This window comes from Terrapene carolina, unplaced genomic scaffold, assembly GCF_002925995.2.
Source record: "Terrapene carolina triunguis isolate 2854851 unplaced genomic scaffold, T_m_triunguis-2.0 Scaffold234, whole genome shotgun sequence".
In the NCBI taxonomy this organism is placed as follows: Eukaryota; Metazoa; Chordata; order Testudines; family Emydidae; genus Terrapene; species Terrapene triunguis.
Window position 1 is genome coordinate 7706081 of NW_020664585.1, and position 21547 is coordinate 7727627.

At 43.0% G+C, this 21547-nt stretch overlaps 1 protein-coding gene across 6 annotated transcripts in view; it reads right to left on the reverse strand.

The window, feature by feature from the left end:
* PITPNM2 (phosphatidylinositol transfer protein membrane associated 2) overlaps positions 1-21547 on the reverse strand; it is a 197860-nt gene that overhangs the window by 129588 nt on the left and 46725 nt on the right. The window contains exon 1 of one of the 6 annotated variants that reach the window (XM_024196151.3): positions 4044-4099. The exons of the other annotated variants lie outside the window; for them this stretch is intronic. The gene's annotated coding sequence lies outside the window, so the exon portion shown is untranslated. Of the gene's footprint in view, positions 1-4043; positions 4100-21547 lie in introns of those variants that run through there. 6 annotated transcript variants of the gene reach the window in all.

The window sequence follows — 21547 nt, forward strand, 5'->3', positions numbered from 1 at the left end:
AGTCCATCTGACTAGAACTACCAGTGGGGAATGGTGGGAATCCCCAGGAAGCCCAGATGTGGAGACATGCATGCCCCCGCCCATCCCTCTACTCCACCACACATTTCCACTGCACCGCCAGACCATGCTATAGAACTGATTACACCCATCTACCTTGTGTACCCATGGCACAACGCCCAGCAGGCTGGGAAGCCAAGTCTCTGCACACCTCATATTTTGCTCCTCCCACCCCAACCATCTCCTTACAGATCCTGCCTTTCCCAAAGCTCCCAGCACATACAACCCCACTCAGACCTCCCTGTCCCCTCAGACTCCGTGCTGGGGAGAACTGGGGATTAGCATAGCAGCATCCGAGAAGCAAAAACAGCAGCAGAACTTGACACTGCCACCAGTTTGTCCTGACACAAATACACACAGGGCCTGTGGTTCAGACAGAAGAGCCCCTAGAAGAATTTATAATCTCAATGAAAAGTTCAAAAAGATTTCATGTATAAATGATTCCTCTGCCAAAGCTAGTAAGTCTTTGACCTTAGGAACAGGGGTTAAATTCAGAGACTAAACTGAAAACCCTAAAGTGCAAGGTAGCAGAATTTTATCCCTGCTTTAAGTGAAACTCTGAAGGTAACTTGAACCATGGAGCAGTTAAGGCAGGGGTTCTCAGACTTTTGTACTGGTGACCCCTTTCACACAGCAAGCCCCCCCTTATACATTACAAAAAACATTTTTATATATTTAACACGATTATAAATGCTGGAGGCAAAGCGGGGTTTGTGGTGGAGGCGGACAGCTCGCGAAACCGCCCTCCCCCCATGTAATAACCTCGCAACCCCCTGAGGGGTCCTGACCCCCAGTTTGAGAACCCCTGAGTTAAAGGGTCTCCACAATTAATCGCTCAGATGGTCAGGCAAGGCTAGGGTGGCAGATGCTTCTGTTAGATCGCACCATAGCAAGCTGCTTTTATAAAATACCTCCTTAAATTTTTACACAAGTGCAGTTCTGCTTTCTAATAGGGCAATCAATATTAAAATATCCATTCTGTCTAGTTCTCAGGAAGAAGCTCATAAGCCATCAGACCAGAACAGAACGCCCAGAGCCAGATAAATCAGGCAGTAGTAAAGGCAGGTAAGGTTCATACACAGTACAGAGACCATTGCTGTGCTACTCTGCATTTCTAGATACATCTCCAAAGTAGCCAGGCAGAGGATACAGAATACCTCATTTTTAAAGGTAAACTGAAAAGGTCTTTGATTTGCCAAGATCCAAGTTCAGGGTTCCTGTAGGAGTTGTGTGACATTACTAACCCCATAAACAGAGCATGGAGACAGCGCGTCTGCACTGACCTGCAAAGTGTTTGTAATGTCAACAACTGCTGCAAGGAGAGCTCTGAACTAGGGAGGCAGGAATGAGTTGTCAGCTGCTTTGATTTAAAAATGAATTTGCTGTTTAACGCCACGCATAGAGGTTCCAATCCAAAGATCATTAAGTCAATAGGAGTCTTTCTATTAGGGTCAGACCCTGCAAAATGCTGATCTCTCTCAGCTTCTTTACACATTTCAGTGGGACCCCAGCTCATGTGTGCAAAGGGTGAAGGGTCCAGCCCCAGCCCATATTTCAGGTTGATGGTTGTGTTGCATCTTCCAAGGCTTGCTGGGCACAGTTGCAGTCAGGGTGTTTTTCAGTTTCATACCCATGCTTGCTGGGGGCAGTGCAGGTTCCTTGCATGGTTTTAATTTCTATAATTGAAACTTCTAGTTGCTAAGGCAGTAGGTGATATAAAAATTAGCATGTCCACACACAAAGAAGTCAGTCTCACGCTGCCCTGGGGTATCAAATATACTACCAGTATTTCACCAACTAAAGACTATACAGAGCAATTTTATTCCGCAGTTGTGAGAGTCATGAAGCTCCGCTCATGCCAATGATGTGGTTTCTATTGTAACTAAAGAGGGAAAGGAAAGTAGAGAGACACTAAATAAAGGCACAAAAACCTAAAAATTCACAAAGACAAACAAGGGTCAGTCCTAGGACCAATCCTATTCAACTTAAATGATCTGGAGAAAGGGGTAAACAGTGAGGTGGCAAAGTTTGCAGATGATACTAAACTGCTCAAGATAGTTAAGACCAAAGCAGGCTGTGAAGAACTTCAAAAAGATCTCACAAAACTAAGTGATTGGGCAACAAAATGGCAAATGAAATTTAATGTGGATAAATATAAAGTAATGCACACTGGAAAAAAATAACCCCAACTATACATACAATATGATGGGGGCTAATTTAGCTACAACTAATCAGGAAAGAGATCTTGGAGTCATCATGGATAGTTCTCTGAAGACGTCCACGTCTTTCTGGAAAACTCCAGATTTCTGATAAATCTGGAGTTTTCCATAGGTTGGGTAAGCCCTTCTGGAGCACACATCTTCATCACTGGTATGACCAAGAGAGTAAAGAAATATTGGAATGCCTCTGGACAGGCAACTGATTGGATTCATTTGGCCAAAAACTGAACAGAACTTCAAAGAGAAAACAATTCAGTTGCAAAGAAGTGAGCCACTCAAGGCAGAATTCAGTTCAAACCTGTGTCCTATTAAACATTCAGACATAGCAAGTAATGTTTTTGCACAACATCAAGAGACCTGTCAAAAATGCTAAGCAATGGTTCCAAAGTAATTAAAGATGCTCTACTTTTGTTTCCAATAATTAGCCATGTACTCATGTTTGGTAGGCCTACCTTATACTGACAATGCAGGCTCTTCCAGCAGAGAGAAACACACACAAAAGGAGATTGTTTGTTACAAAATTAATCATTTGGTGTGAAGATTAATGTATCTTAAAAATCCTTTCCAGCTAGATCACAAAATTGGTTCAGCTATAAAAAACAGGCTACACGCTATAGCAGCTTCCCTGCACTAGCCCAGACCAGAGACTGATCCAAATCCCACCAAATTTGTATGCAAACCTATATCTGAAATTTCCCAAAGTTCAGAGATGTTTGGTTCAGTCCCATCAAACTCCAGGGCTCATGAACTGGAACAAAAGAAACTTGCAGAACTATTCAGAAATGTACCACGAAGAACAAATTCTTAATCAACACTGTAACCCCAGGGGCCCTACAAAACAAAGTCTCCACTTAAAACCACAGACCTATCTGCCATAACAAAACATAAGGACATCTTTAAAGCCTGAAGACAAGACGGTTCTCATTAGAGCTGCTCACCTTGCAAATTAAAAACCACTCACTTCAGCTGCACTCGCACTAAAATGAAATCAAAGTCACACAGAGCAATTTATGTCATCGCATCTTTACCGTTCTAAGAGTGCAGCCCATACAGTTCTAAGAACAGGTGGTTCATCTAGCCAGCTGAACTGAACAAACAGGAATACAAAACAAACACATTACCTACTGAAGTTCATGATGTTATGAACTGATTTTTTCCTCTCTCTCAGTAAACCAAGCCCTAATAATAACAACCACTTTCATAAATAGCACATGATCTTCCATAAAGGAAAAAGATAATCACTTCTTTGGTCCTGAAAACTACTCTGCCAGACAGAAGTCTCTTTCTGGAATTAGCTTCTGAACATACAATCCATACACCATTACGCTGAAAGCAGAGTTAGAAATATTAAACTGACAGCAGAATTTTTAGCCTACAGCTTGGCAGATAGTTTACAGATATGTAATAAAGAGTTTTGATAACTACTGCCCACATACATTTATTGTTGTAAAAGAATCCTTTAAAAGCCTCCAGTGTAATAGCATAATTTTTGCTTCCAACAGTATGAAAATTCCATGCTCCAATCAATACTACTATCTCTGAGTAACTAGTAGGAGAGCAGCAATGGCTATGATATATACAGTATAATACATACATTCTGAGAACAGTATTACTGCCACAACCATTTCAAAATTCTTGTTTAAAAAAAAAAAACACAAAGAAAAATAACTCTACACAACAGCAAATCTGGACAAGACAGAGAACACAAATTTGTCCTGCAGAGAACATGAAGGATAACAAAAGCAGAGCTGTTGTCTAGAATCTGACCTTTAAATTCTCCACTCGCTGTTAAATACTGCTCGGAAAAGTACTTTTTTTTAAACTGCCAGTTTACATGAAGCAACCAGTAAGACAGACAGACACACAGAGATAGACAGACAGACACACACACACTGCAACCAACTAAACATCAAAAAAGTTTAGTAATGCTCTGTCAATATAAAGATCCTACATGTCTGTCTCTCGCATTCATACACAGTATTTCAGCCTCAGAGAAAAGAAAGTCTTTCACAGCACAACACACACATTCCAAATCCAGCCCAACAAATGCAGAGATATTGAAGTGCAGAGCCACACAGTTAATTGGCACTGCGAGAAGGTAAGCATTTCTTTATCGATTCAAACCAAAATGTAAAACAACCTACAAACAGATAACTAACCTGGACTGTGAACCTCTGCTTAGGAAGCCAGTCATTTGCCCTTTTAGCGCTATTTACTTTTAGTGACTTGTTGCTTAGTAAAGATGCTGAAGAGAAGGATCAATATTTTTACCCTGCAAAGAATCCATTTTGTATTCTGGACTAAAAAGCCACATGTTTATTGCTATAAACATGCACCCCTATATGGACTCTCCAAAACAGAATATAAGCCAGCATTTAGCAGAAACTACATATTCCAACAATGCAATTTAAAGGGAAAAAAAGAGCAAAGAGAAAAAGCCTGAATTTCATTCGAACTCAGTACAATTACAGTCAGTCCCAGATGAGCTGAAACAAACCATTGCTTTTTCTGGCTGCTTATATCAAAGTCCTGATAAATCTGTTGGAAGTGCCTCATGAAGTATATTTCTGTGCCCATTTGCTATTTAAAAGATCAGACACATTTTCTTCTCAAACAAAATTCAAAACAGCTGTTTCTAAAAGCTGACTGCTGAACTGCATCCCCGCAACGTCCTCTCTGTCAGACTACCTCGAGCACACGGCATTCGAAGACAGGAGGAATATTCTAACCCATAGTAAATATCAGAGCCAAGGTCTCTAAGGTAAAAATGGGGCAGACATACTGTCTTCCTGGCATGTGAGGCACCCAGCAGTAGTATGGCATGAAGATCTCCTTTTATTAGCCTTTTCCTGAATTAAGACACTGTTTTCAATGGAAATATCAGCAACAGTGATGAAAGGAGAAAGGGGGGAAGAAAAAGGTGACTGAAGAATCAGACAGGTGCCAGAAACAAAACCAAAACAGAAAATGTTTGCAAGATGATGTTTTCAGACATCTGCCTGCTCTCAAAGTTGCTAACAAAATACTTCTGCTCTTAAGCCAGTCTTTAATATAAACTAACCCAATTTCTAATATAGAAAAGGATTTATTCTCAAATTAATACACAGTGAATAAAGAGTATTTCTCCATATTTCTATTTCCTTATCTATTTTAGAAAATACCATGTTCATAGCAGTACCATGTATTTCTATGTATTATTCCTGATCTTGATAAGCACACCTTGCATTTTTAAGTATGAATTAGTTAGATAAAGCTGCCTGATTACTTCCTGCATAGCAGAATGGAACAAGCAGCACTCATCAGGATTCTCCCAGAAAGAATAAACTATTCTGTACCATCCACTTTCAGTCTCTCTTTTTAAAACAAGCGTGTGTGACTAATCCTTTGCCTTACAAGCTGACAGAACCACTGTATCACCACGCTTCCAAAGAAACTGCAAAATTACCTTGGGCGGGGGGAACACAGTAAGCATTTGTTGGTCTGATATATTTTTGCAGAATCCTGAGGCATTCCCCTGTTCTGGCATCTTTAATGAGTTGGCTGCCACCACTTCTTTCATGACATGCCATAAAACCAGGAGAGCAGAGTGATGCATTCATGTCAGTTGGACACAAAAGCCATGTTCAGGCAAAATAAAAAGAAAACCGATTCTCTCCTCTGCTGGAACTACTAAGCTAAGTTGCCATGGAGAAAAGGGGAGCTGTGAAGCAACTTGAAGTATGTGGTGAAAGGAGACAGTACAGTGTAGCCAGAGGGAAAGTAGAAACAAATGGGCCATCAGTGGCACATTTCTAAGTCCACCCACTAACCTGAGGCTGAGAAGAAATTACTAGCAATTACTATTAATGTAACTTCCACGCAACACTCATGAGCATGAGCCAGTGCTATCCTCACAAAGGCAAAACAAAAAACCACACACTGTTGCCAAATTAGCCTATTAAGATAATTGCTTATTGTTGAACCTTTAACCATCCAAATCAGACAATGTACAATCACAATTACAGTAAAACTGCCCTAATATTTTCTGTAAAAAGCAACAGAGGGTCCTGTGGCACCTTTAAGACTAACAGAAGTATTGGAGCATAAGCTTTCGTGGGTGAATGCCCACTTCATCAGACGCAAGTAATGGAAATTTCCAGAGGCAGGTATAAATCAGTATGGAGATAACGAGGTTAGTTCAAGCAGGGAGGGTGAGGTGCTCTGCTAGCAGTTGAGGTGTGAACACCAAGGGAGGAGAAACTGCTTCTGTAGTTGGATAGTCATTCACAGTCTTTGTTTAATCCTGATCTGATGGTGTCAAATTTGCAAATGAACTGGAGCTCAGCAGTTTCTCTTTGGAGTCTGGTCCTGAAGTTTTTTTTGCTGTAAGATGGCTACCTTTACATCTGCTATTGTGTGCCAGGGAGGTTGAAGTGTTCTCCTACAGGTTTTTGTATATTGCCATTCCTGATATCTGACTTGTGTCCATTTATCCTCTTGCGTAGTGACTGTCCAGTTTGGCCAATGTACATAGCAGAGGGGCATTGCTGGCACATGATGGCATATATAACATTGGTGGACGTGCAGGTGAATGAGCCGGTGATGTTGTAGCTGATCTGGTTGGGTCCTGTGATGGTGTTGCTGGTGTAGATATGTGGGCAGAGTTGGCATCGAGGTTTGTTGCATGGGTTGGTTCCTGAGTTAGAGTTGTTATGGTGCGGTGCGTGGTTGCTGGTGAGAATATGCTTAAGGTTGGCGGGTTGTCTGTGGGCGAGGACTGGCCTGCCTCCCAAGGTCTGTGAAAGCGAGGGATCATTGTCCAGGATGGGTTGTAGATCACTGATGATGCGTTGGAGAGGTTTCAGCTGAGGACTGTAGGTGATGGCCAGTGGAGTTCTGTTGGTTTCTTTTTTGGGCCTGTCTTGTAGCAGGAGGCTTCTGGGTACACGTCTGGCTCTGTTGATTTGTTTCTTTATTCTTTATTTCCTTGTGTGGGTATCGTAGTTTTGAGAATGCTTGGTGAAGAATATTTTCTGTACTCGGCAGCATTAGACCTATTGCCATCCCCCTTCTGTGAAATTACCAGCTTTGAAATGTCTCTTTCAGGTAAACTATGGGTATTCCCGCTGGAGCGCTGCTACCATACCGCCTTTTCTACAAGGCAGAGACTGCACGTAAGGAATTAAGCAGCAGTTAGGTCACATTTCCAAAATATGCTATTTAGAAAATACACTATAATACAGCTAACTAAATAAACTGGAGATACAAACCACAGCTCTTGGAGCATTACTTTGCAAGGGAGGTGCCCACACCTCACCCAACTGAAAGCTGTATTTATAGCTTGCTTGGAACCCAAAGGCTGTAGCTAATTTGCCTATGATGGAGCAGATGGCTTCTGCCCTCAGATTACCTTCACATGAATGTGTCCCCCCAAGAGGCAAAAGTCCCCAGCAGGATCAGATACTCATCTTTTTGATAGTATCCTGAGTTGCCTGCAGCTGATGTTCATTGATTGCATAAAACACTGGCACTGGTGGACACACAGCATTGGTGTCCTTGCTCAAGTTCATATATTTGAGCAGCTGCTAAGTGAAAACCCTCCAGGGGCCCTCTTATTCTGGGGAGGGTGCTGCAGGCCTTGCGAGGAGGATGCCACTTAGTCACTCACTGGCATGGTATGGCAAATGCAGAAAAGAGGAGACGAGGTACAGCTTGATGAAGAGGGGCCTTCATATCTTCTTCAGACCCTTTTATGCCCTCAGGGAGCAGGTAGCGGGGTCTAATTGGAGCCAGTCAACCTAGAGCCCCTCAGAGTACTGCAACTAGTTAGATAGCTGGAACATGTATTTAATACACCGAATATTTGCCCCCAGAGGTGGACACGCAGATAAGCAGAACAGCAAATAAGCATCCAAGATACTTATGAGTACCAAGAGCGTGTCAGTTTCCATAGAAGCAACAATAACCAGCTTGATGCCCCCATCAGCACAGAGAAGCAGCCCCACTGGGACACAACTCCCTCAATTTAATTTGTAAAGCTAAAATGCCACTGTAATGAATTAACAATTGTGTTCCATCATGTCTCAGCTTCCAGAATCTGAACAACATCGTGATATGGCTCCTGAAAGGGTAACTTCTAACTGAAAAGTACAGGGTGCTCATACAGGGTGTCTCATGAACATTGCTCTTGGCAGCAAGCAGGTCGTGAAGAAGAGCAATACTGTCACTAGCTAGCACTGGAATTAGGCTCCCTATAATTCAGTTGGGAGCCCCCTCTGGGAGTGTGATCGGGCATCTGCCCCCACATTGGCAGAAAAGAGGTTAAAAGCAGCCATAGGGAGGCTGTGCGGGAGGCAGCCAATCAAAGGGCTGAGGGGAGCAGCCAATCAGGGCAAAGTAGGTCCATATAAAAAGGGAGCTGCAGGGCAGACAAGGGCAGTTCTCTGTTGGGAGTCCAGGGAGGAAGGACTGGGTCCCTGATGGGCTGGGAGAACTGCCAGCACCCTGGACAGAGCAATGCTGCAACAGGGGCCAAGGGAGCAAGAGACAGCTCCTGGCTGGCTCTTGGGGGTTGCAGACTGAGGCCCTGACGCAAGGGCAAGGAGGGTGCTGGAACCACATGGGAAGTGGCTAGACTGTGGACTGCAGTTTGCTACTGAAGGGAGTGGCCGGACAGGAGATTACAGGTCCCCCGGAAGGGGAGAACACAGAGTGTAGCACAGCCAGAGGGCAGTGTCATGAAGAGGATGCCACGGTCCTGGGAGTAACGTGGGTCCAGGAGCAGAGGTGACGGTGGGCGAGACACTACCAGAAGAGGGCACAGAGATAATTCCCAAAAAAGCCAGGAGGAGGTGCTGCAACGGCGAGTTGCACCCCGTCACAGGGAGCCACGTATTTTAAAACAATTTGTCCAAAAGAGAGAGGTTTAGGTTTTTTTTGTTTTTGTTTTTTAAATGAGTAGTAAAATCTTGTTTGTTCTTTTTCCCCTGGGTTTGTAGTTATGGAGCCCCTTACACTGCAAATTCCCTCTCACCATGGTCATTAGCTAAGCCTCAGGCATACAAACCAGGCAATAGGACCTGGAATTTATGGCTGCAAAAAATAATAATAATAATTAAAAAAAAAACCAGACATCTGTCCTCTAACCTCCATGAAGTGCTGTAGTATTAGGGCTTTTCTCAGCTGTAGACTGCAGCCACTAGAGATTGACCCCACCCTCTCACACAGGTAAGTTAGCCATTCATTCCAGTAGGGAGCAGTAATACATACACAAGCATTTCTCCCATACCCACCACTCCACATCAGTCTAGAGAGTTTCTTGTTTGTGCATCTCACACTGTATTTTAAGTGCAGAATGGATGTTCACAGGCCTTCAGCCAACTGAACATTTTCCAGTTGGTTTAACATCCCTAACTTAAAAATAAAAGAGGTTTAAGAGAGTCATTAAAATGTCAAGTTTAACAGAATTGAATAGAGTGGGGGAAAACTTATTTAATTTATAAAGTGGCATCAAGAAATAGTCATGGAAACCAACTTCAATTTTTGTGCACAGAGAAAGTCCTTGTACCCACAGCAATACTCATCTCAAATTAAAGATGCACCGGAAGATTCAGGTTTTGTTTGAATGGGGAGGGCAAGAAATCTAAGAAGCATTGTCTTTCATTAACTAGGTTTGGCATCACACAGCCATGTTTGCTTAAGGAATTTTCATGCTCTTGAAGGGAGATTTTTCACAGTGACAAATACTTTTATGTGGTGGTTCAAATTCAGAAATTGCTGGCCCATTTTAAAACTTCAGCCCATGCTTATTCACACTCTGGAACACGTCTTTAATAAGGGAGTTAGTTGTTCTTTTGCATTAAGGAAAACTGCTAAAATGCTGTTCTCATTTCTAGCAGAACAGAGAGCCAAACAGCAGCAAGCTGTATTTGAGGACCAGAATTTTTGGCAGATGGGTCAAGAACAGCAGCTGTATTCACAGAAAGTGTGCACATCTCAACATACTTCGGGCTGCTGATTTGAAGCATGTCATGGGAGGCAGAGTGTACACTAGGAAAATTAGCCATTCTTGACAACAGCTCCCCTGTACCTCTCAAATGGTTGTTGCAAACAGTTGCCCCACTGGGGCACAGAGGGTCAACATTAATATTTAATATGTAATATTTATAGTACAGTAACACCCATAGACTCTATACAAACTTAGAGGGAGACATATGCACTACCCCATGGAGCTTGTAGTCTAAGGCTTTGTATTTACTGTCAAAAAGGCGTGTTTTTACTGTGAGATAATTAATGCACGTTACCCAGCCCACTGTAGAATTCTAGTGGAGACAAGTCTCTGCAGTTTTACCATGAGGTAACCTAGGCGAGATCAACTGTGGGTGGCTCGAAGGGTAGGTGGGGGAATTTATGTGTGAAAGTGTTGACCCCATCTAGCTACTCCACAGTAAAAACTACAGGTGCCTTGCCTCCACTATGATTTACAGCAGGACGGCAATTGTGGATTAATTATCCTGCTGTAAAGAACCCATTTTTTCTGCAGCAAAGAGAGCGCCTAAGAGATTCAATACAAGTTATAGCAAACAGTTCTAGATACGTAGAAGAAGGGACCATTGTGATCATCTAGTTAGACCTCCTGGATAGAGCTTCCCCAAAATAATTCCTAGAGCAAATCTTTTAGAAAAACTTCCAACCTTGATTTAAAAATGATCAGTGATGGAGAATCCACCATGACCCTTGGTAAATTGTTCCAATGGTTCATTACCCTCCCTGTCAAAAATGTATGCTTTATTTCCAGTCTGAATTTGTATAGCTTCAACTTCCAGCCACTGAATCATGTTAGACTTTTCTCTGCTAGACTCTGCTAGAGCCCATTGTGAAATATTTGTTCCCCATGTAGATACTTACAGACTGTAGTCAAGTCACTCCTTAACCTTTTCGTTGTCAAGTTAAATAGGTCAAGCTCTGAGTCTATCACTATAACAATCCTTTAATCATTCTCATGGCTCTTCTCTGAACCTTTCAAATGTGTTCCTACAACGTGTTGAACTGGTCTGACCATACTGACCCCAGAAGGACAGTTGTTTAAAACCATTTAGAGAAAGGCCTGGAGGAAGCCATTTTAATAACAGATGTCAAAAGCAGCCCATTCTCCGCATGCGGGCAAGGCCAGACAGTGATTCTAAGAACTCTGGCCTAAACATCCTGAATAGTAAAAAGAATTAAATAACAGTTTTGCACTTCTGAAATGCCTTTCCTCAGAGTATCTCCGAGTGCCTTATGAAGACTCAGTTGGCCATACAACAACCCTGTGAAGAGGCGAAGTGCAGTTATCCCTTTTACTATGAGGAAACTGAGGCATAAAGAGGCAAATGGTATGATTTTTATTAGGAAAGAATAATAAGTAAACCCAAAACTTTCCAGAGAGAAGTGCAACTTCAGCTGACAGCATCCCTTTGAAATGTCAACACCTAAAAGACATGGAGGAACATGAGGAGGAGTGGTTTGCATGTTTGGTTTATTTTGGGTATGTCAGAACTAGAGTAAGAGGAGAAAAAAGTATGAGAAGGAATGATACCTAAAAGGAAAACTAAGAGCTAGTTCTGCAAAGTTTTCGCAGGTGAACGTGCCAAGGATTACTCTAGCTCAGAGGTAGGCAACCTACAGCCCGCAGGCCGTCCTGCCTGGCCCCCTGAGCTCCTGGCTGGCCTCAGCCACTCCCCTGCTGTCCCCCCTCCCCCGCAGCCTTAGCTCACCGTGCCGGTAGTGCGCCGGCATGGCTGGCTCCGGCCGGGCAGCTCAGGGGCAGATTTACAAGTGAACACAGGGTGCCTTGGCACGGGGCCCCCCAACAACAGGGGGCCCCAGGGCCCGCACCGGGGCAGCTCAGCACCGGCACACCCCCCCGCAGGGAGGTAGGGGCTGCACTGTGGGGGCAGGAGAGCAGGTGGGTGGTGCGGGTGGCGGGAGCGCAGGGAACACGGCTGGAGGACTCAGGAGGAGCACTGGGTGGCCGCGCAGCCGGCCGGAGAGAAGCGACGCTTTGAAGGGGAAACCGCCGCTTCTTTCCGGCTGCCCCTGCTCCTCCTGAGTCCTCCGTCCACGTTCGCAGGGCCACATTCCGAAAGGGGCTTATGGGGGGGAGTGGATAGGGGATGGGATCCCAGGGGGGCGGTTAAGGGCAGGGGGTCCCGGGACGGGGCGGTCAGGGGACAAGGAGCAGGGGGGCTTGGATGGTTCGGGGGATCTGAGGGGGGCAATCAGGGGCCAGGAAGTGAGAGGGGGCAGGCTGTTTGGGGAGGCACAGCCTTCCCTACCCGGCCCTCCATACCGTTTCGCAACCCCGATGTGGCCCCCGGGCCAAAAAGTTTCCCTACCCCTGCTCTAGCTAGTCATTTCATTACAGCAAACAGGCAGTGTAATATAGATGATAACCCAGTCACTGAGGCTAACTGCAAAGAGGAAATAAATCACCATTTTATTACTAAGTGTCTTCAGTATAATTTTAAAAGATTGTCACACTGGAAGCCACCTTCTTAGCCTGATAAGTTAAAGGAGGACTCAGAAATGCAGATCACTCCTGAATGCCTGACTGAACTGGCCGATCAGAATTGTTTTAAGTTCTATTAATTTGAAAGGATTTGTACACTTTAGCAGTGGCCCTTAATCAAAAAACAACAGAACTTAAAACTTTGAAAGCGGTCTGCCTCATCAAACACTCAAATGGGGTCTGCATTTCCCAAGTCCTAGCTGAATTTTTTGTTAGGCCCCCAGCCTGCAGAGACTCATGAATACCTTTACTTATGTGAGTAATTCTTTAGAACTCAACAGGATTATGCATACGTGTAAGCATTTGAAGGGTCAAGCCTTTAGACTGGACCTTTTGTATCCACAAATGGCAGGGCACAGAGAGAGAGAAACCAGCATTATTCAATGTTATCCAGAGATAAACCACAGCAGAATGAGAAAGAGAGAGATTTATATATTCAAATGTAGTCAGTATTTCTCTGAAGTCTCATCAGTTCTTCTTTAGGAAAATGGTATAGTTGCAAAGGAAAGATTCCTACCAAAAGTGATCAAATAGCTTTTCCTGTCTCGGTGGGAGTGGAGGGGGGAATTAAGTGCCATAAGAAAGAACAAGATTAGTGTTCTGTCACAGAGGGAAAATATGGACAACTGAAAAAAATTAAAATTAAAATTCAGCAATGAAGAGAAGTTCAGGATTTAGTTTACTGGTCCTGGATATTTTGCATCATGGACAAGAAAGGACCCATGAAATCTGATGAGCACAGAAGAGAGATTCCCTTTCATACAATGCTACTGCATGATCAAAAGGAAACACGAAGGGTGTAAAATTCATTGCTTCCGTACTATGTAATCCTATTTACAGTTCTCTCTCTTTTTAGGTTTTGGCTGAAAGTTGGAAAAAATGCATAATCCCTGATAATAAATGCTTTAATAAATCATAGGGGCACCTCATCACGGGGGAAAAACTACCACTATTAGAAGTAACATCTATAGTGAATACAATACCTAACACAAGGAAACACAAAAATGTATCTAAGCTGTTAAGTCTTCTTAATTCTCCCCCTTATTAGTGCAATTATAATACTGGTTGCTTTTTCTGTTCAATATTTTTTCTATAAAAGGCACACTGCATATTTGTCCTATTAATATTTCATTAATTATTTTATTTTCCTTACTTTCCAAGGCCTCAATCCTGCAAATACATACATACATTCTTAATTTTACATACGTGAATAGTTCCACTTCAGTCACTGAGACAATTCATGCACACAAAGTTTAACATATGTGAATGTGTCTGCAGGATTAGGGTTGTATTTTGTACCCGCACCTCCTTCAAGAAAAATGAAGCAAGCTATATTATGGAGAGGAACGTCATCCTTTCAACAATTATTGAAGCTAGCTTCTCATGACAAGCGCAAATCTGACATCCCACCAGATCCCAATTTATACAAAATCAAACCAACCCACCTGAAATTTCACATCCTAGTTCAGGTAATAATTTTTTGTTAAAAAGATATGCTCGGAATTTTCATATTGGTCCTCATACAGTCTCAGTAACATCTCTTCCAGGTGAAAACAACATTTCTCTCTGTATGCATAAAATATTGTTATAGGTTCAAGAATATGTATGAACAGACCAGATGAAGTTAACATTTATGGTATTTATTTTGTTGGTGAATTATCAGTTACAGAAACTAAAACACAAGAATTAAGAGACAAGGCTTTTCCCCTTTGACAATAAAACAAATGCTCACAAGAGCAGACAGGCAGGGAAGGTACTCCAAACAACCCCTTTATCACTTCCCTTTGGTCATTCTACAGCCAAGAACCACACCTCACCATTACCATATTATAGTATAAAGTGTGCACCAAGTAAATTTCAATACTATTTTATCTAGGTCTGACTCTATCATTCTCTTTTTGACCTGTTAGGGAAGGAGCCCCAAAGCGGTCTCTATCTCCACAACCCAGGGTTTCATTTTTGTCATTAGCAGAGCATTTTTTTAGCACAGATCTCCATAAAGTGAGTGTGACGTTGTGCAGTCTATATGGTTTTATAAAAATATAAGTGAATGTAATGTAATTGGGATATGCTTCATGCAAAAGGTCTCTTGTAAGGTATCATTACAAAGCTCATAATCTACTGAGTGTGATCATCCTATTTGTAGAAATGTACCACTCTTGTATCTAAAACTAGAAATATAAAACATAACTCTGAGGGCCTATTGTAATTATGTAAAGTGTGGGCCATTAATGATGGTTTGGAATCTTGATGACTCCCATTAACAAGGACCATTGTCTGCAGATGACTGTGTTTACCTGTGAGTCTTCCTGTATATGTGTGTGCTGGCAAGTGAGTAATGAAGTCTTGCAGTGACATGTGATCATGTCACCTGAACTGGAATCCATCTTTAACCTGGTGCTTTTCCAGTGAGGGGGGGTGAAAACCCAGAGGGACAAAGAGTTCCCGCCTTATGCAAAAGATATATAAAGGGGTGGAAGAGAACAGAGAGGGAGAGGAGCCATCATGGAGAATCCCCTAGATAACACCTAAGCTGGAACAAGAGCTGTACCAGGGGAAAGAATTATGCCCAGGCCTGGAAGGTGTCCAGTCTGAGAAAAACTTACTGAAGCATCTCTAAGTGTGAGATTATCTGTATTTAGTTTGATTAGGCATAGATTTGCGCATTTTATTTTATTTTGCTTGTGACTTACTTTGTTCTGTCTGTTACTACTTTGAACCACTTAAATCCTACTGTCTGTATTTAATAAAATCACTTTTATTTAGTAATTTACTCAGAGTATGTATTAATACCTGGGGGAGCAAACAGCTGTGCATATCTCTCTATCAGTGTTATAGAGGGCGAACAATTTATGAGTTTGCCCTGCATAAGCTTTATGCAGGGTAAAACGGATTTATCTGGGTTTAGACCCCATTGGGAGTTGGGCATCTGAGTGCTAAAGACAAGCACACTCCTGTGAGCTGTTTTTGGGTAAACTTGCAGTTTTGGGACAAGTGATTCAGACCCTGAGTCTGTGTTGGAGCCAGACAGGAGTGGCTGGCTCAGCAAGACAGGGTGCTGGAGTCCTAAGCTGGCAGGGAAAACAGAAGCAGGGGTAGTCTTGGCACATCGGGTGGCAGCTCCCAAGGGGGTTTCTGTGATCCAACCCGTCACAGTGAGTTTATCCTGGATCCAGTGAATACAGACGTATTTCATTGCTCAAACATAGGCCATTCTAGATTGCAGGTGGTAAGTCCTTAACAGATGTCAAGTCCTTAAGTAACAAAGACAGGGGATCAAGAGGCACCACAATGCTAAAACAGAATGACAAACAAAATCATCTCCACCAAAGGGACAGAACTGCTCACGGGGTCCAGTTTGCGCGGCCTGTCCTACCTTTACAACATTCAGGCTACGCGTCAGGAAATATTTGTTCTTTGTGGCAGGGGAAAAAAAGCAGAGGAATTATTTTGTGTTAAGTCTCTCAAACATCAGTTGTATTAGAAGTATGTTTTATTCCCTTTCTTCTTCTTCCCCAGGTGTCCTTCTCTACAACAACCCATTAAGACCTCCTCAAACTTTTGCCTTCTCCTACACCACGATCTCAGTTTGGATCAAAGCCTTGTAGAACTGAGAAATCAGTCCCCCTGCTGGAGCCAGCCAGATCAGAATATTTTCTCTAGAGGGGACAGTGTTAAATTTGGTGCTAGTGTTGCAGATTTGAGTGCTTAGAAAGATGGAGATCAGCACACACACACACACACCAAGTTGGATCTCAGGAGACCTTGAGGGGACTAAAGCTCTTCAGAAGGAGTGAAGTCACCAAGCACTAAAAACAGCTACCGAGCACCTAATCGCCTTACAAAATTGGATCCGCTGAATTGGGTTATCATCGATGGGACAGGTATTCACTTATCAGCCTGCACAGGACTTTCTTTCTCCACTACTGGACTAGCTAGAGTAAAATTTTCAAGAGTGCCTAAGTGGCTTTGGTGCTTTTGAAAAAAAGAGAGACTTAAGCAGATTTTGTTTACATGCTACTGAAAATTTTATCCCACATGTCTAAGAGTGTGTTGGGAGTCACTAAGAAACACAAGTTGCAAAGAGATTCTGAGAGGTAAACTTCCCACTCCAGCAGGTGGGAAACGGCTTGAGTTCTCCCAGCCAAACCCTCACAAAGCCAAGCCTGCAGGGTATATCATGCTCTTATTCAGGGGAAAGCCAATCCTACTCCTGATTTATAAAAGATCACTCACTTGCAAACATGGCTTTCCTCCTGAGAGGGCAACCTTTCTGCATCTCTTTCCTCGCCATTTAGATATAAACATTATAAAGCACAAGCAATTTCTCTCTCTTTCTCCTCTCACTCCCCACCTCATCTCTTTTGAAACGGACATTTTTTGAGAGCAATGGCTAAAGAGAGATGCTTAAAATAGATCACAGAATATCAGGGTGGGAAGAGACCTCAGGAGGTCATCTAGTCCAACCCCCTGCTCAAAGCAAGATCAATCTCCAGACAGATTTTTGCCCCAGATCCCTAAAGTGCCCCCTCAAGGATTGAACTCACAACCCTGGGTTTAGCAGGCCAATGCTCAAACCACTGAGCTGTCCCTCCCCCCTTGGGTGGGGGATGCATTTAGAGGTTGGTTCAAATACCCCAAACTGCAGGGACATTCCACTGTAGGGTCTAAGCTTTCAACCAATACTAGTGATTTAGAGGACCCAAACTGAGACATCTTAAAAGGGCCTCATGTTCAGAAGGGCAAGTGTTCACATTTTGCCTTTAAGGCATCTCAGGTTGAGCACCAAAGCAAAGCATCCACTAGTCCCTTTTGAAAAGACAGGCCCAGATCCTGACATGAACTTTGCATCTCAAATCCATTTGCAGATGACCACACACCAAGTAAGTAAACAAGTTTTACAAGAGCAAACAGACTTCCAGAGGTTCACCGGATAATTGTTTCCCTCCATGTTTTAAAATTAAAAGGGGGGGGGGGAGAAAGAGAGAGACAGACAGACATCTGGGTTATGTTCTAAATGTAATTAGCAGTCTGACAACAGGACAGAATAATGTCAAACAAATTACAAGCAATGTGCTTTCATTCACAGGGTGACAAGTCAACAGACAGTTAATTTTAAAACTGATTATGTACCAACTCCTTAAATAAAATAAACATGCACTCACACACAAAGCAACTGGGAGTCCAAATATACATTTTGTTTTCCCTGGGGCAGGGCTGAACAGCATGTTTATATCCCAAGAGCCGTCTGAGGAATAACTACGGCCAACATTTTTAGAAGTGCCCATTTATTTTGGGTGCCCAAATTGAGACACTTTGGTCCCCAATTCTCAGAAGTGCTGAGCACTCATAACTTCCATCAAAACCAACAGCAGTTGCTTGCCAACAAGGAGGAGAGAGTGTTTGTAAAGTAGGCAAAGAAGTTCCAGAGAGTGCAGCTTCTGCTCTCGGTTTTGTGTGATACGATCTACTGTTGTAGGTAAAGTCACAGAGCCCCAAACTCAAGTCTTGGGAGGCAGAAAGTTTTCCCTGGTGTATCTCTCAGGTTCCGTATGCTGTTGGGTTACTCAGTGCAATGACATCTGCAGAATAGCAGTGGGATCATCTCACAGTCAGAGGCCTAAATGCTGCCTGCATCAGAAAGACACAAAAAAGAGGGCAAACGCAGCCAGAAAACTCTGCAGCATTTCCCTGTCTCTCACTGGGGGATAGATTTACTGATTGTGAAAGGAGCCTGGGCCAGGAACTTCGAAGAAGTCAAGGACCCGTGGGGAAATCTAGCTCCAGTCTCACAAGAGGCATCCTCCATTGTTCCCTGGGGTGTCCATCCCCCCCTCCTGCTAGGCAGCATATCTCTGAAGAGTTACACTGCTAATGGGTCTCACCCATGGCTATGCCCCAACCCTCCCCCCCAACTTGGGAAGAAATAACGTAAGAGGGGTTAATCCCACTTTCCACGAGTGCTTGAGGGAGCTTCAGTAGCGGAGCCCAGGTTTTGAGCAGATATAGAACTGGGGGTTGATGGGTTTTATTGGTGATGCCACTTTCAATTATACCTATTGGCTTGATATGGCGCCACTAAAGGACATCGGGGGACGATTGTCTCTCCCACCTACCCCGTCCCCCTATTAGCTCCACCATTGGAGCAGCTCACGCACTGCATGGGCTCTCCATCTCCAACCCAATCTTACACAGTGCTAGCCAAGAAAGATTCTTCAGGGCTAGGAAAAGAGTAAATGCTGCAAACTCCCCTGCCGCATACTCCTATCAGAACACTTCTACCTAGCTAACGGACCTTTCCTCTCCCCTTCACATCATGCAGCAGTGGAAAATATCTGGCCTATATAATCAGAAAGGGGAAGACGTAGGAACCTCAAACCAAGTCTCCTCAGGGTGGAGAGTTGCATTTCCAAACATCATGCCCTCAAGACACCAGTACTTCCTCTCTCCTTGCAAAGCTTTTCCATTCATCTTAATAAAAGCAATGCTGTGGTGGTGCACATGCAGCAATTCTCTTAATGGTCTCATGCTAATAGGAATTCTCCGTTTATTTGAATTATAGCAGCTTCATGATAATGTCAAAGCAAAGCTAAAGGAGACAGTGTTATGCTGTGAAGAAAGGGAAAAGCAAGCAGAAGAGACTGCAAAATATAAGACAGCAACAGAGCAATGTCAACAAATCACTGTCAACATAAGTCTGCGGAGACATTAGGCTTCAAGAAGAAGCACAACGTAACAAGATGGAACAACACACACTGTGCAAATCTATGCCAAAGAAGAGAACACAGGAGGAAGGAAAAAGTTACAAGTGTTACAAAAGCAAAGAGAATTAAAAATGGCACTATCAGGATAAAATAAATCAGGTTTCTTTTTAAAGCAAATGTCCTTCCCCATGTTTCTAGTACTGTAGTATCTGTAACAAAGCTGAAAGGCTTTTAAAAGTCTAGCTCACTTTTCACCATTTGTGCCACTTACTTTTGGCTTTTCACTCAGTTCTGGCAATGAAAAAACTGGTCAATTTCACAGTCCGATTCTCATGCACTAGTAAATGATTGAATACCTAGATCAATGAACTGCAACTGGAGGTTTGAATACTGGAAGCAGTTAATGAAAACTGTTTTAATAGTTTACTTAACATATTTCTATTAATACATGCTTGTAATATACTCTCCCCAGCCCTTCATCTCCCAAATCCTACTATTAAAACCTAACTACCAGAGCCCTTTTAAATGAAAACATATTAACACAAATGTAGAAGGGCCCAAACATCCTCAAGGGTTAACATTTTCCAGGATGGGAAAGGGATGTACTGCACAACACCCACTAGATCAAATTCTGTTCTTACATTCACTAGAGTAAAATGTAACCACAGTGAAGCCACTGCAGTTACTCCAGACCAACACCAATGTCACTCAGAGCAGATTTTAGTCCATTAAGCATAAATTCCTCCAAACAGCCCTGAAGTTTACCTGAAATGGATTTTCATTCAGTTGTTCAGGTGAGTCAGTGCCAAGGAGTATCCCAGCCAGACATCAAACTGGAACCCAATCCACATCACACAGAGCGGGCAACTTCCTCCAAAGCTATAATTCCCACTCCCCAAAACATCTGCTAGGGGCTGTGAAAGAGCAATGCATGTTAGGCTCTCTCCTATTACTTACTCACAGATCATTCCCAACCACCTCTAAACAGGGCATACAGATGGCCTCTTCCTAGACCTTCAGGTCTAGCAAAGTAGACCTGCTCTCTGTCTGGCCCACAAGGAGGGCTATGAGACATGGAGGCCCTACCCACTCACCCTGTCCTGCAGCAACGGAACCAGAAAGGGATCCTGCCATTTATCTGGGCCCTCAACTCATTCTAGGGATTTCTCACGGTTTTCAGATTTCTATGCTAACACATTTTAACCTAGTTTTATCATACCTTACCCTACAGGATACTATATTATGCAGCATAATCATTCACAAGGCACCATCAGACATTCTTGGTGACATTTGTTATGTGGGATTTCTTTTAAACAATACAGGGCTGATAAAGCACAGGGCTTGGTATTAAGCCCAGTTTCATTTAACATGCTTATTAATTATCTGAAAGAGAAAATGTAATCAGCATGTTAATACCATTCACTGATGATGATATGAAATCAGAGGATGTTGTGAAGACCACAGAGGATCGAGAAAACACACACACACACACACACAGATAATGCACTTCTGTAGAGAGTTTAGAAATACAGGGCTGAAATAACAAAATGTGAGTTTCAGCTTGGAAAAATGCAAGCAAATACATTGGGGGAAAGATAACTCAGGCGACCTGGGGATAGCAGTAGACAGTAAATTAGATATCAGTTTGCATTGTGATATGACAGCAAAAAATCCCTTGTGATTCTGAGTAGAATATACAGAGGCATACAGAGGCAAACTATAGATCTAAGAGGTGAGGGTCTCTCTCTCCAGAACTGGTGAGAACCCAAGAGGACACAATGCATTGTAGAGAACTGTCAAGGGGCCTAAGGGAGACAGGAACCAACCCATAGAAAGTAATAACATAGTTGCCTCAAGGAGGTGCTTGCGCAAAAGGCCCTGATCCTCCAAAGTCAATGATAGTTGGGTGCCCAACTTCCTTCAGTCACCCACCCTGAAAATCCCAGCCTCAGCATCATAGCACAAAACAACTAAGGGGGAAGGGAAAATCACTGTATAAGGAAAGAGTATAGCTTAACTATGCAGTAACTAAGATGGAG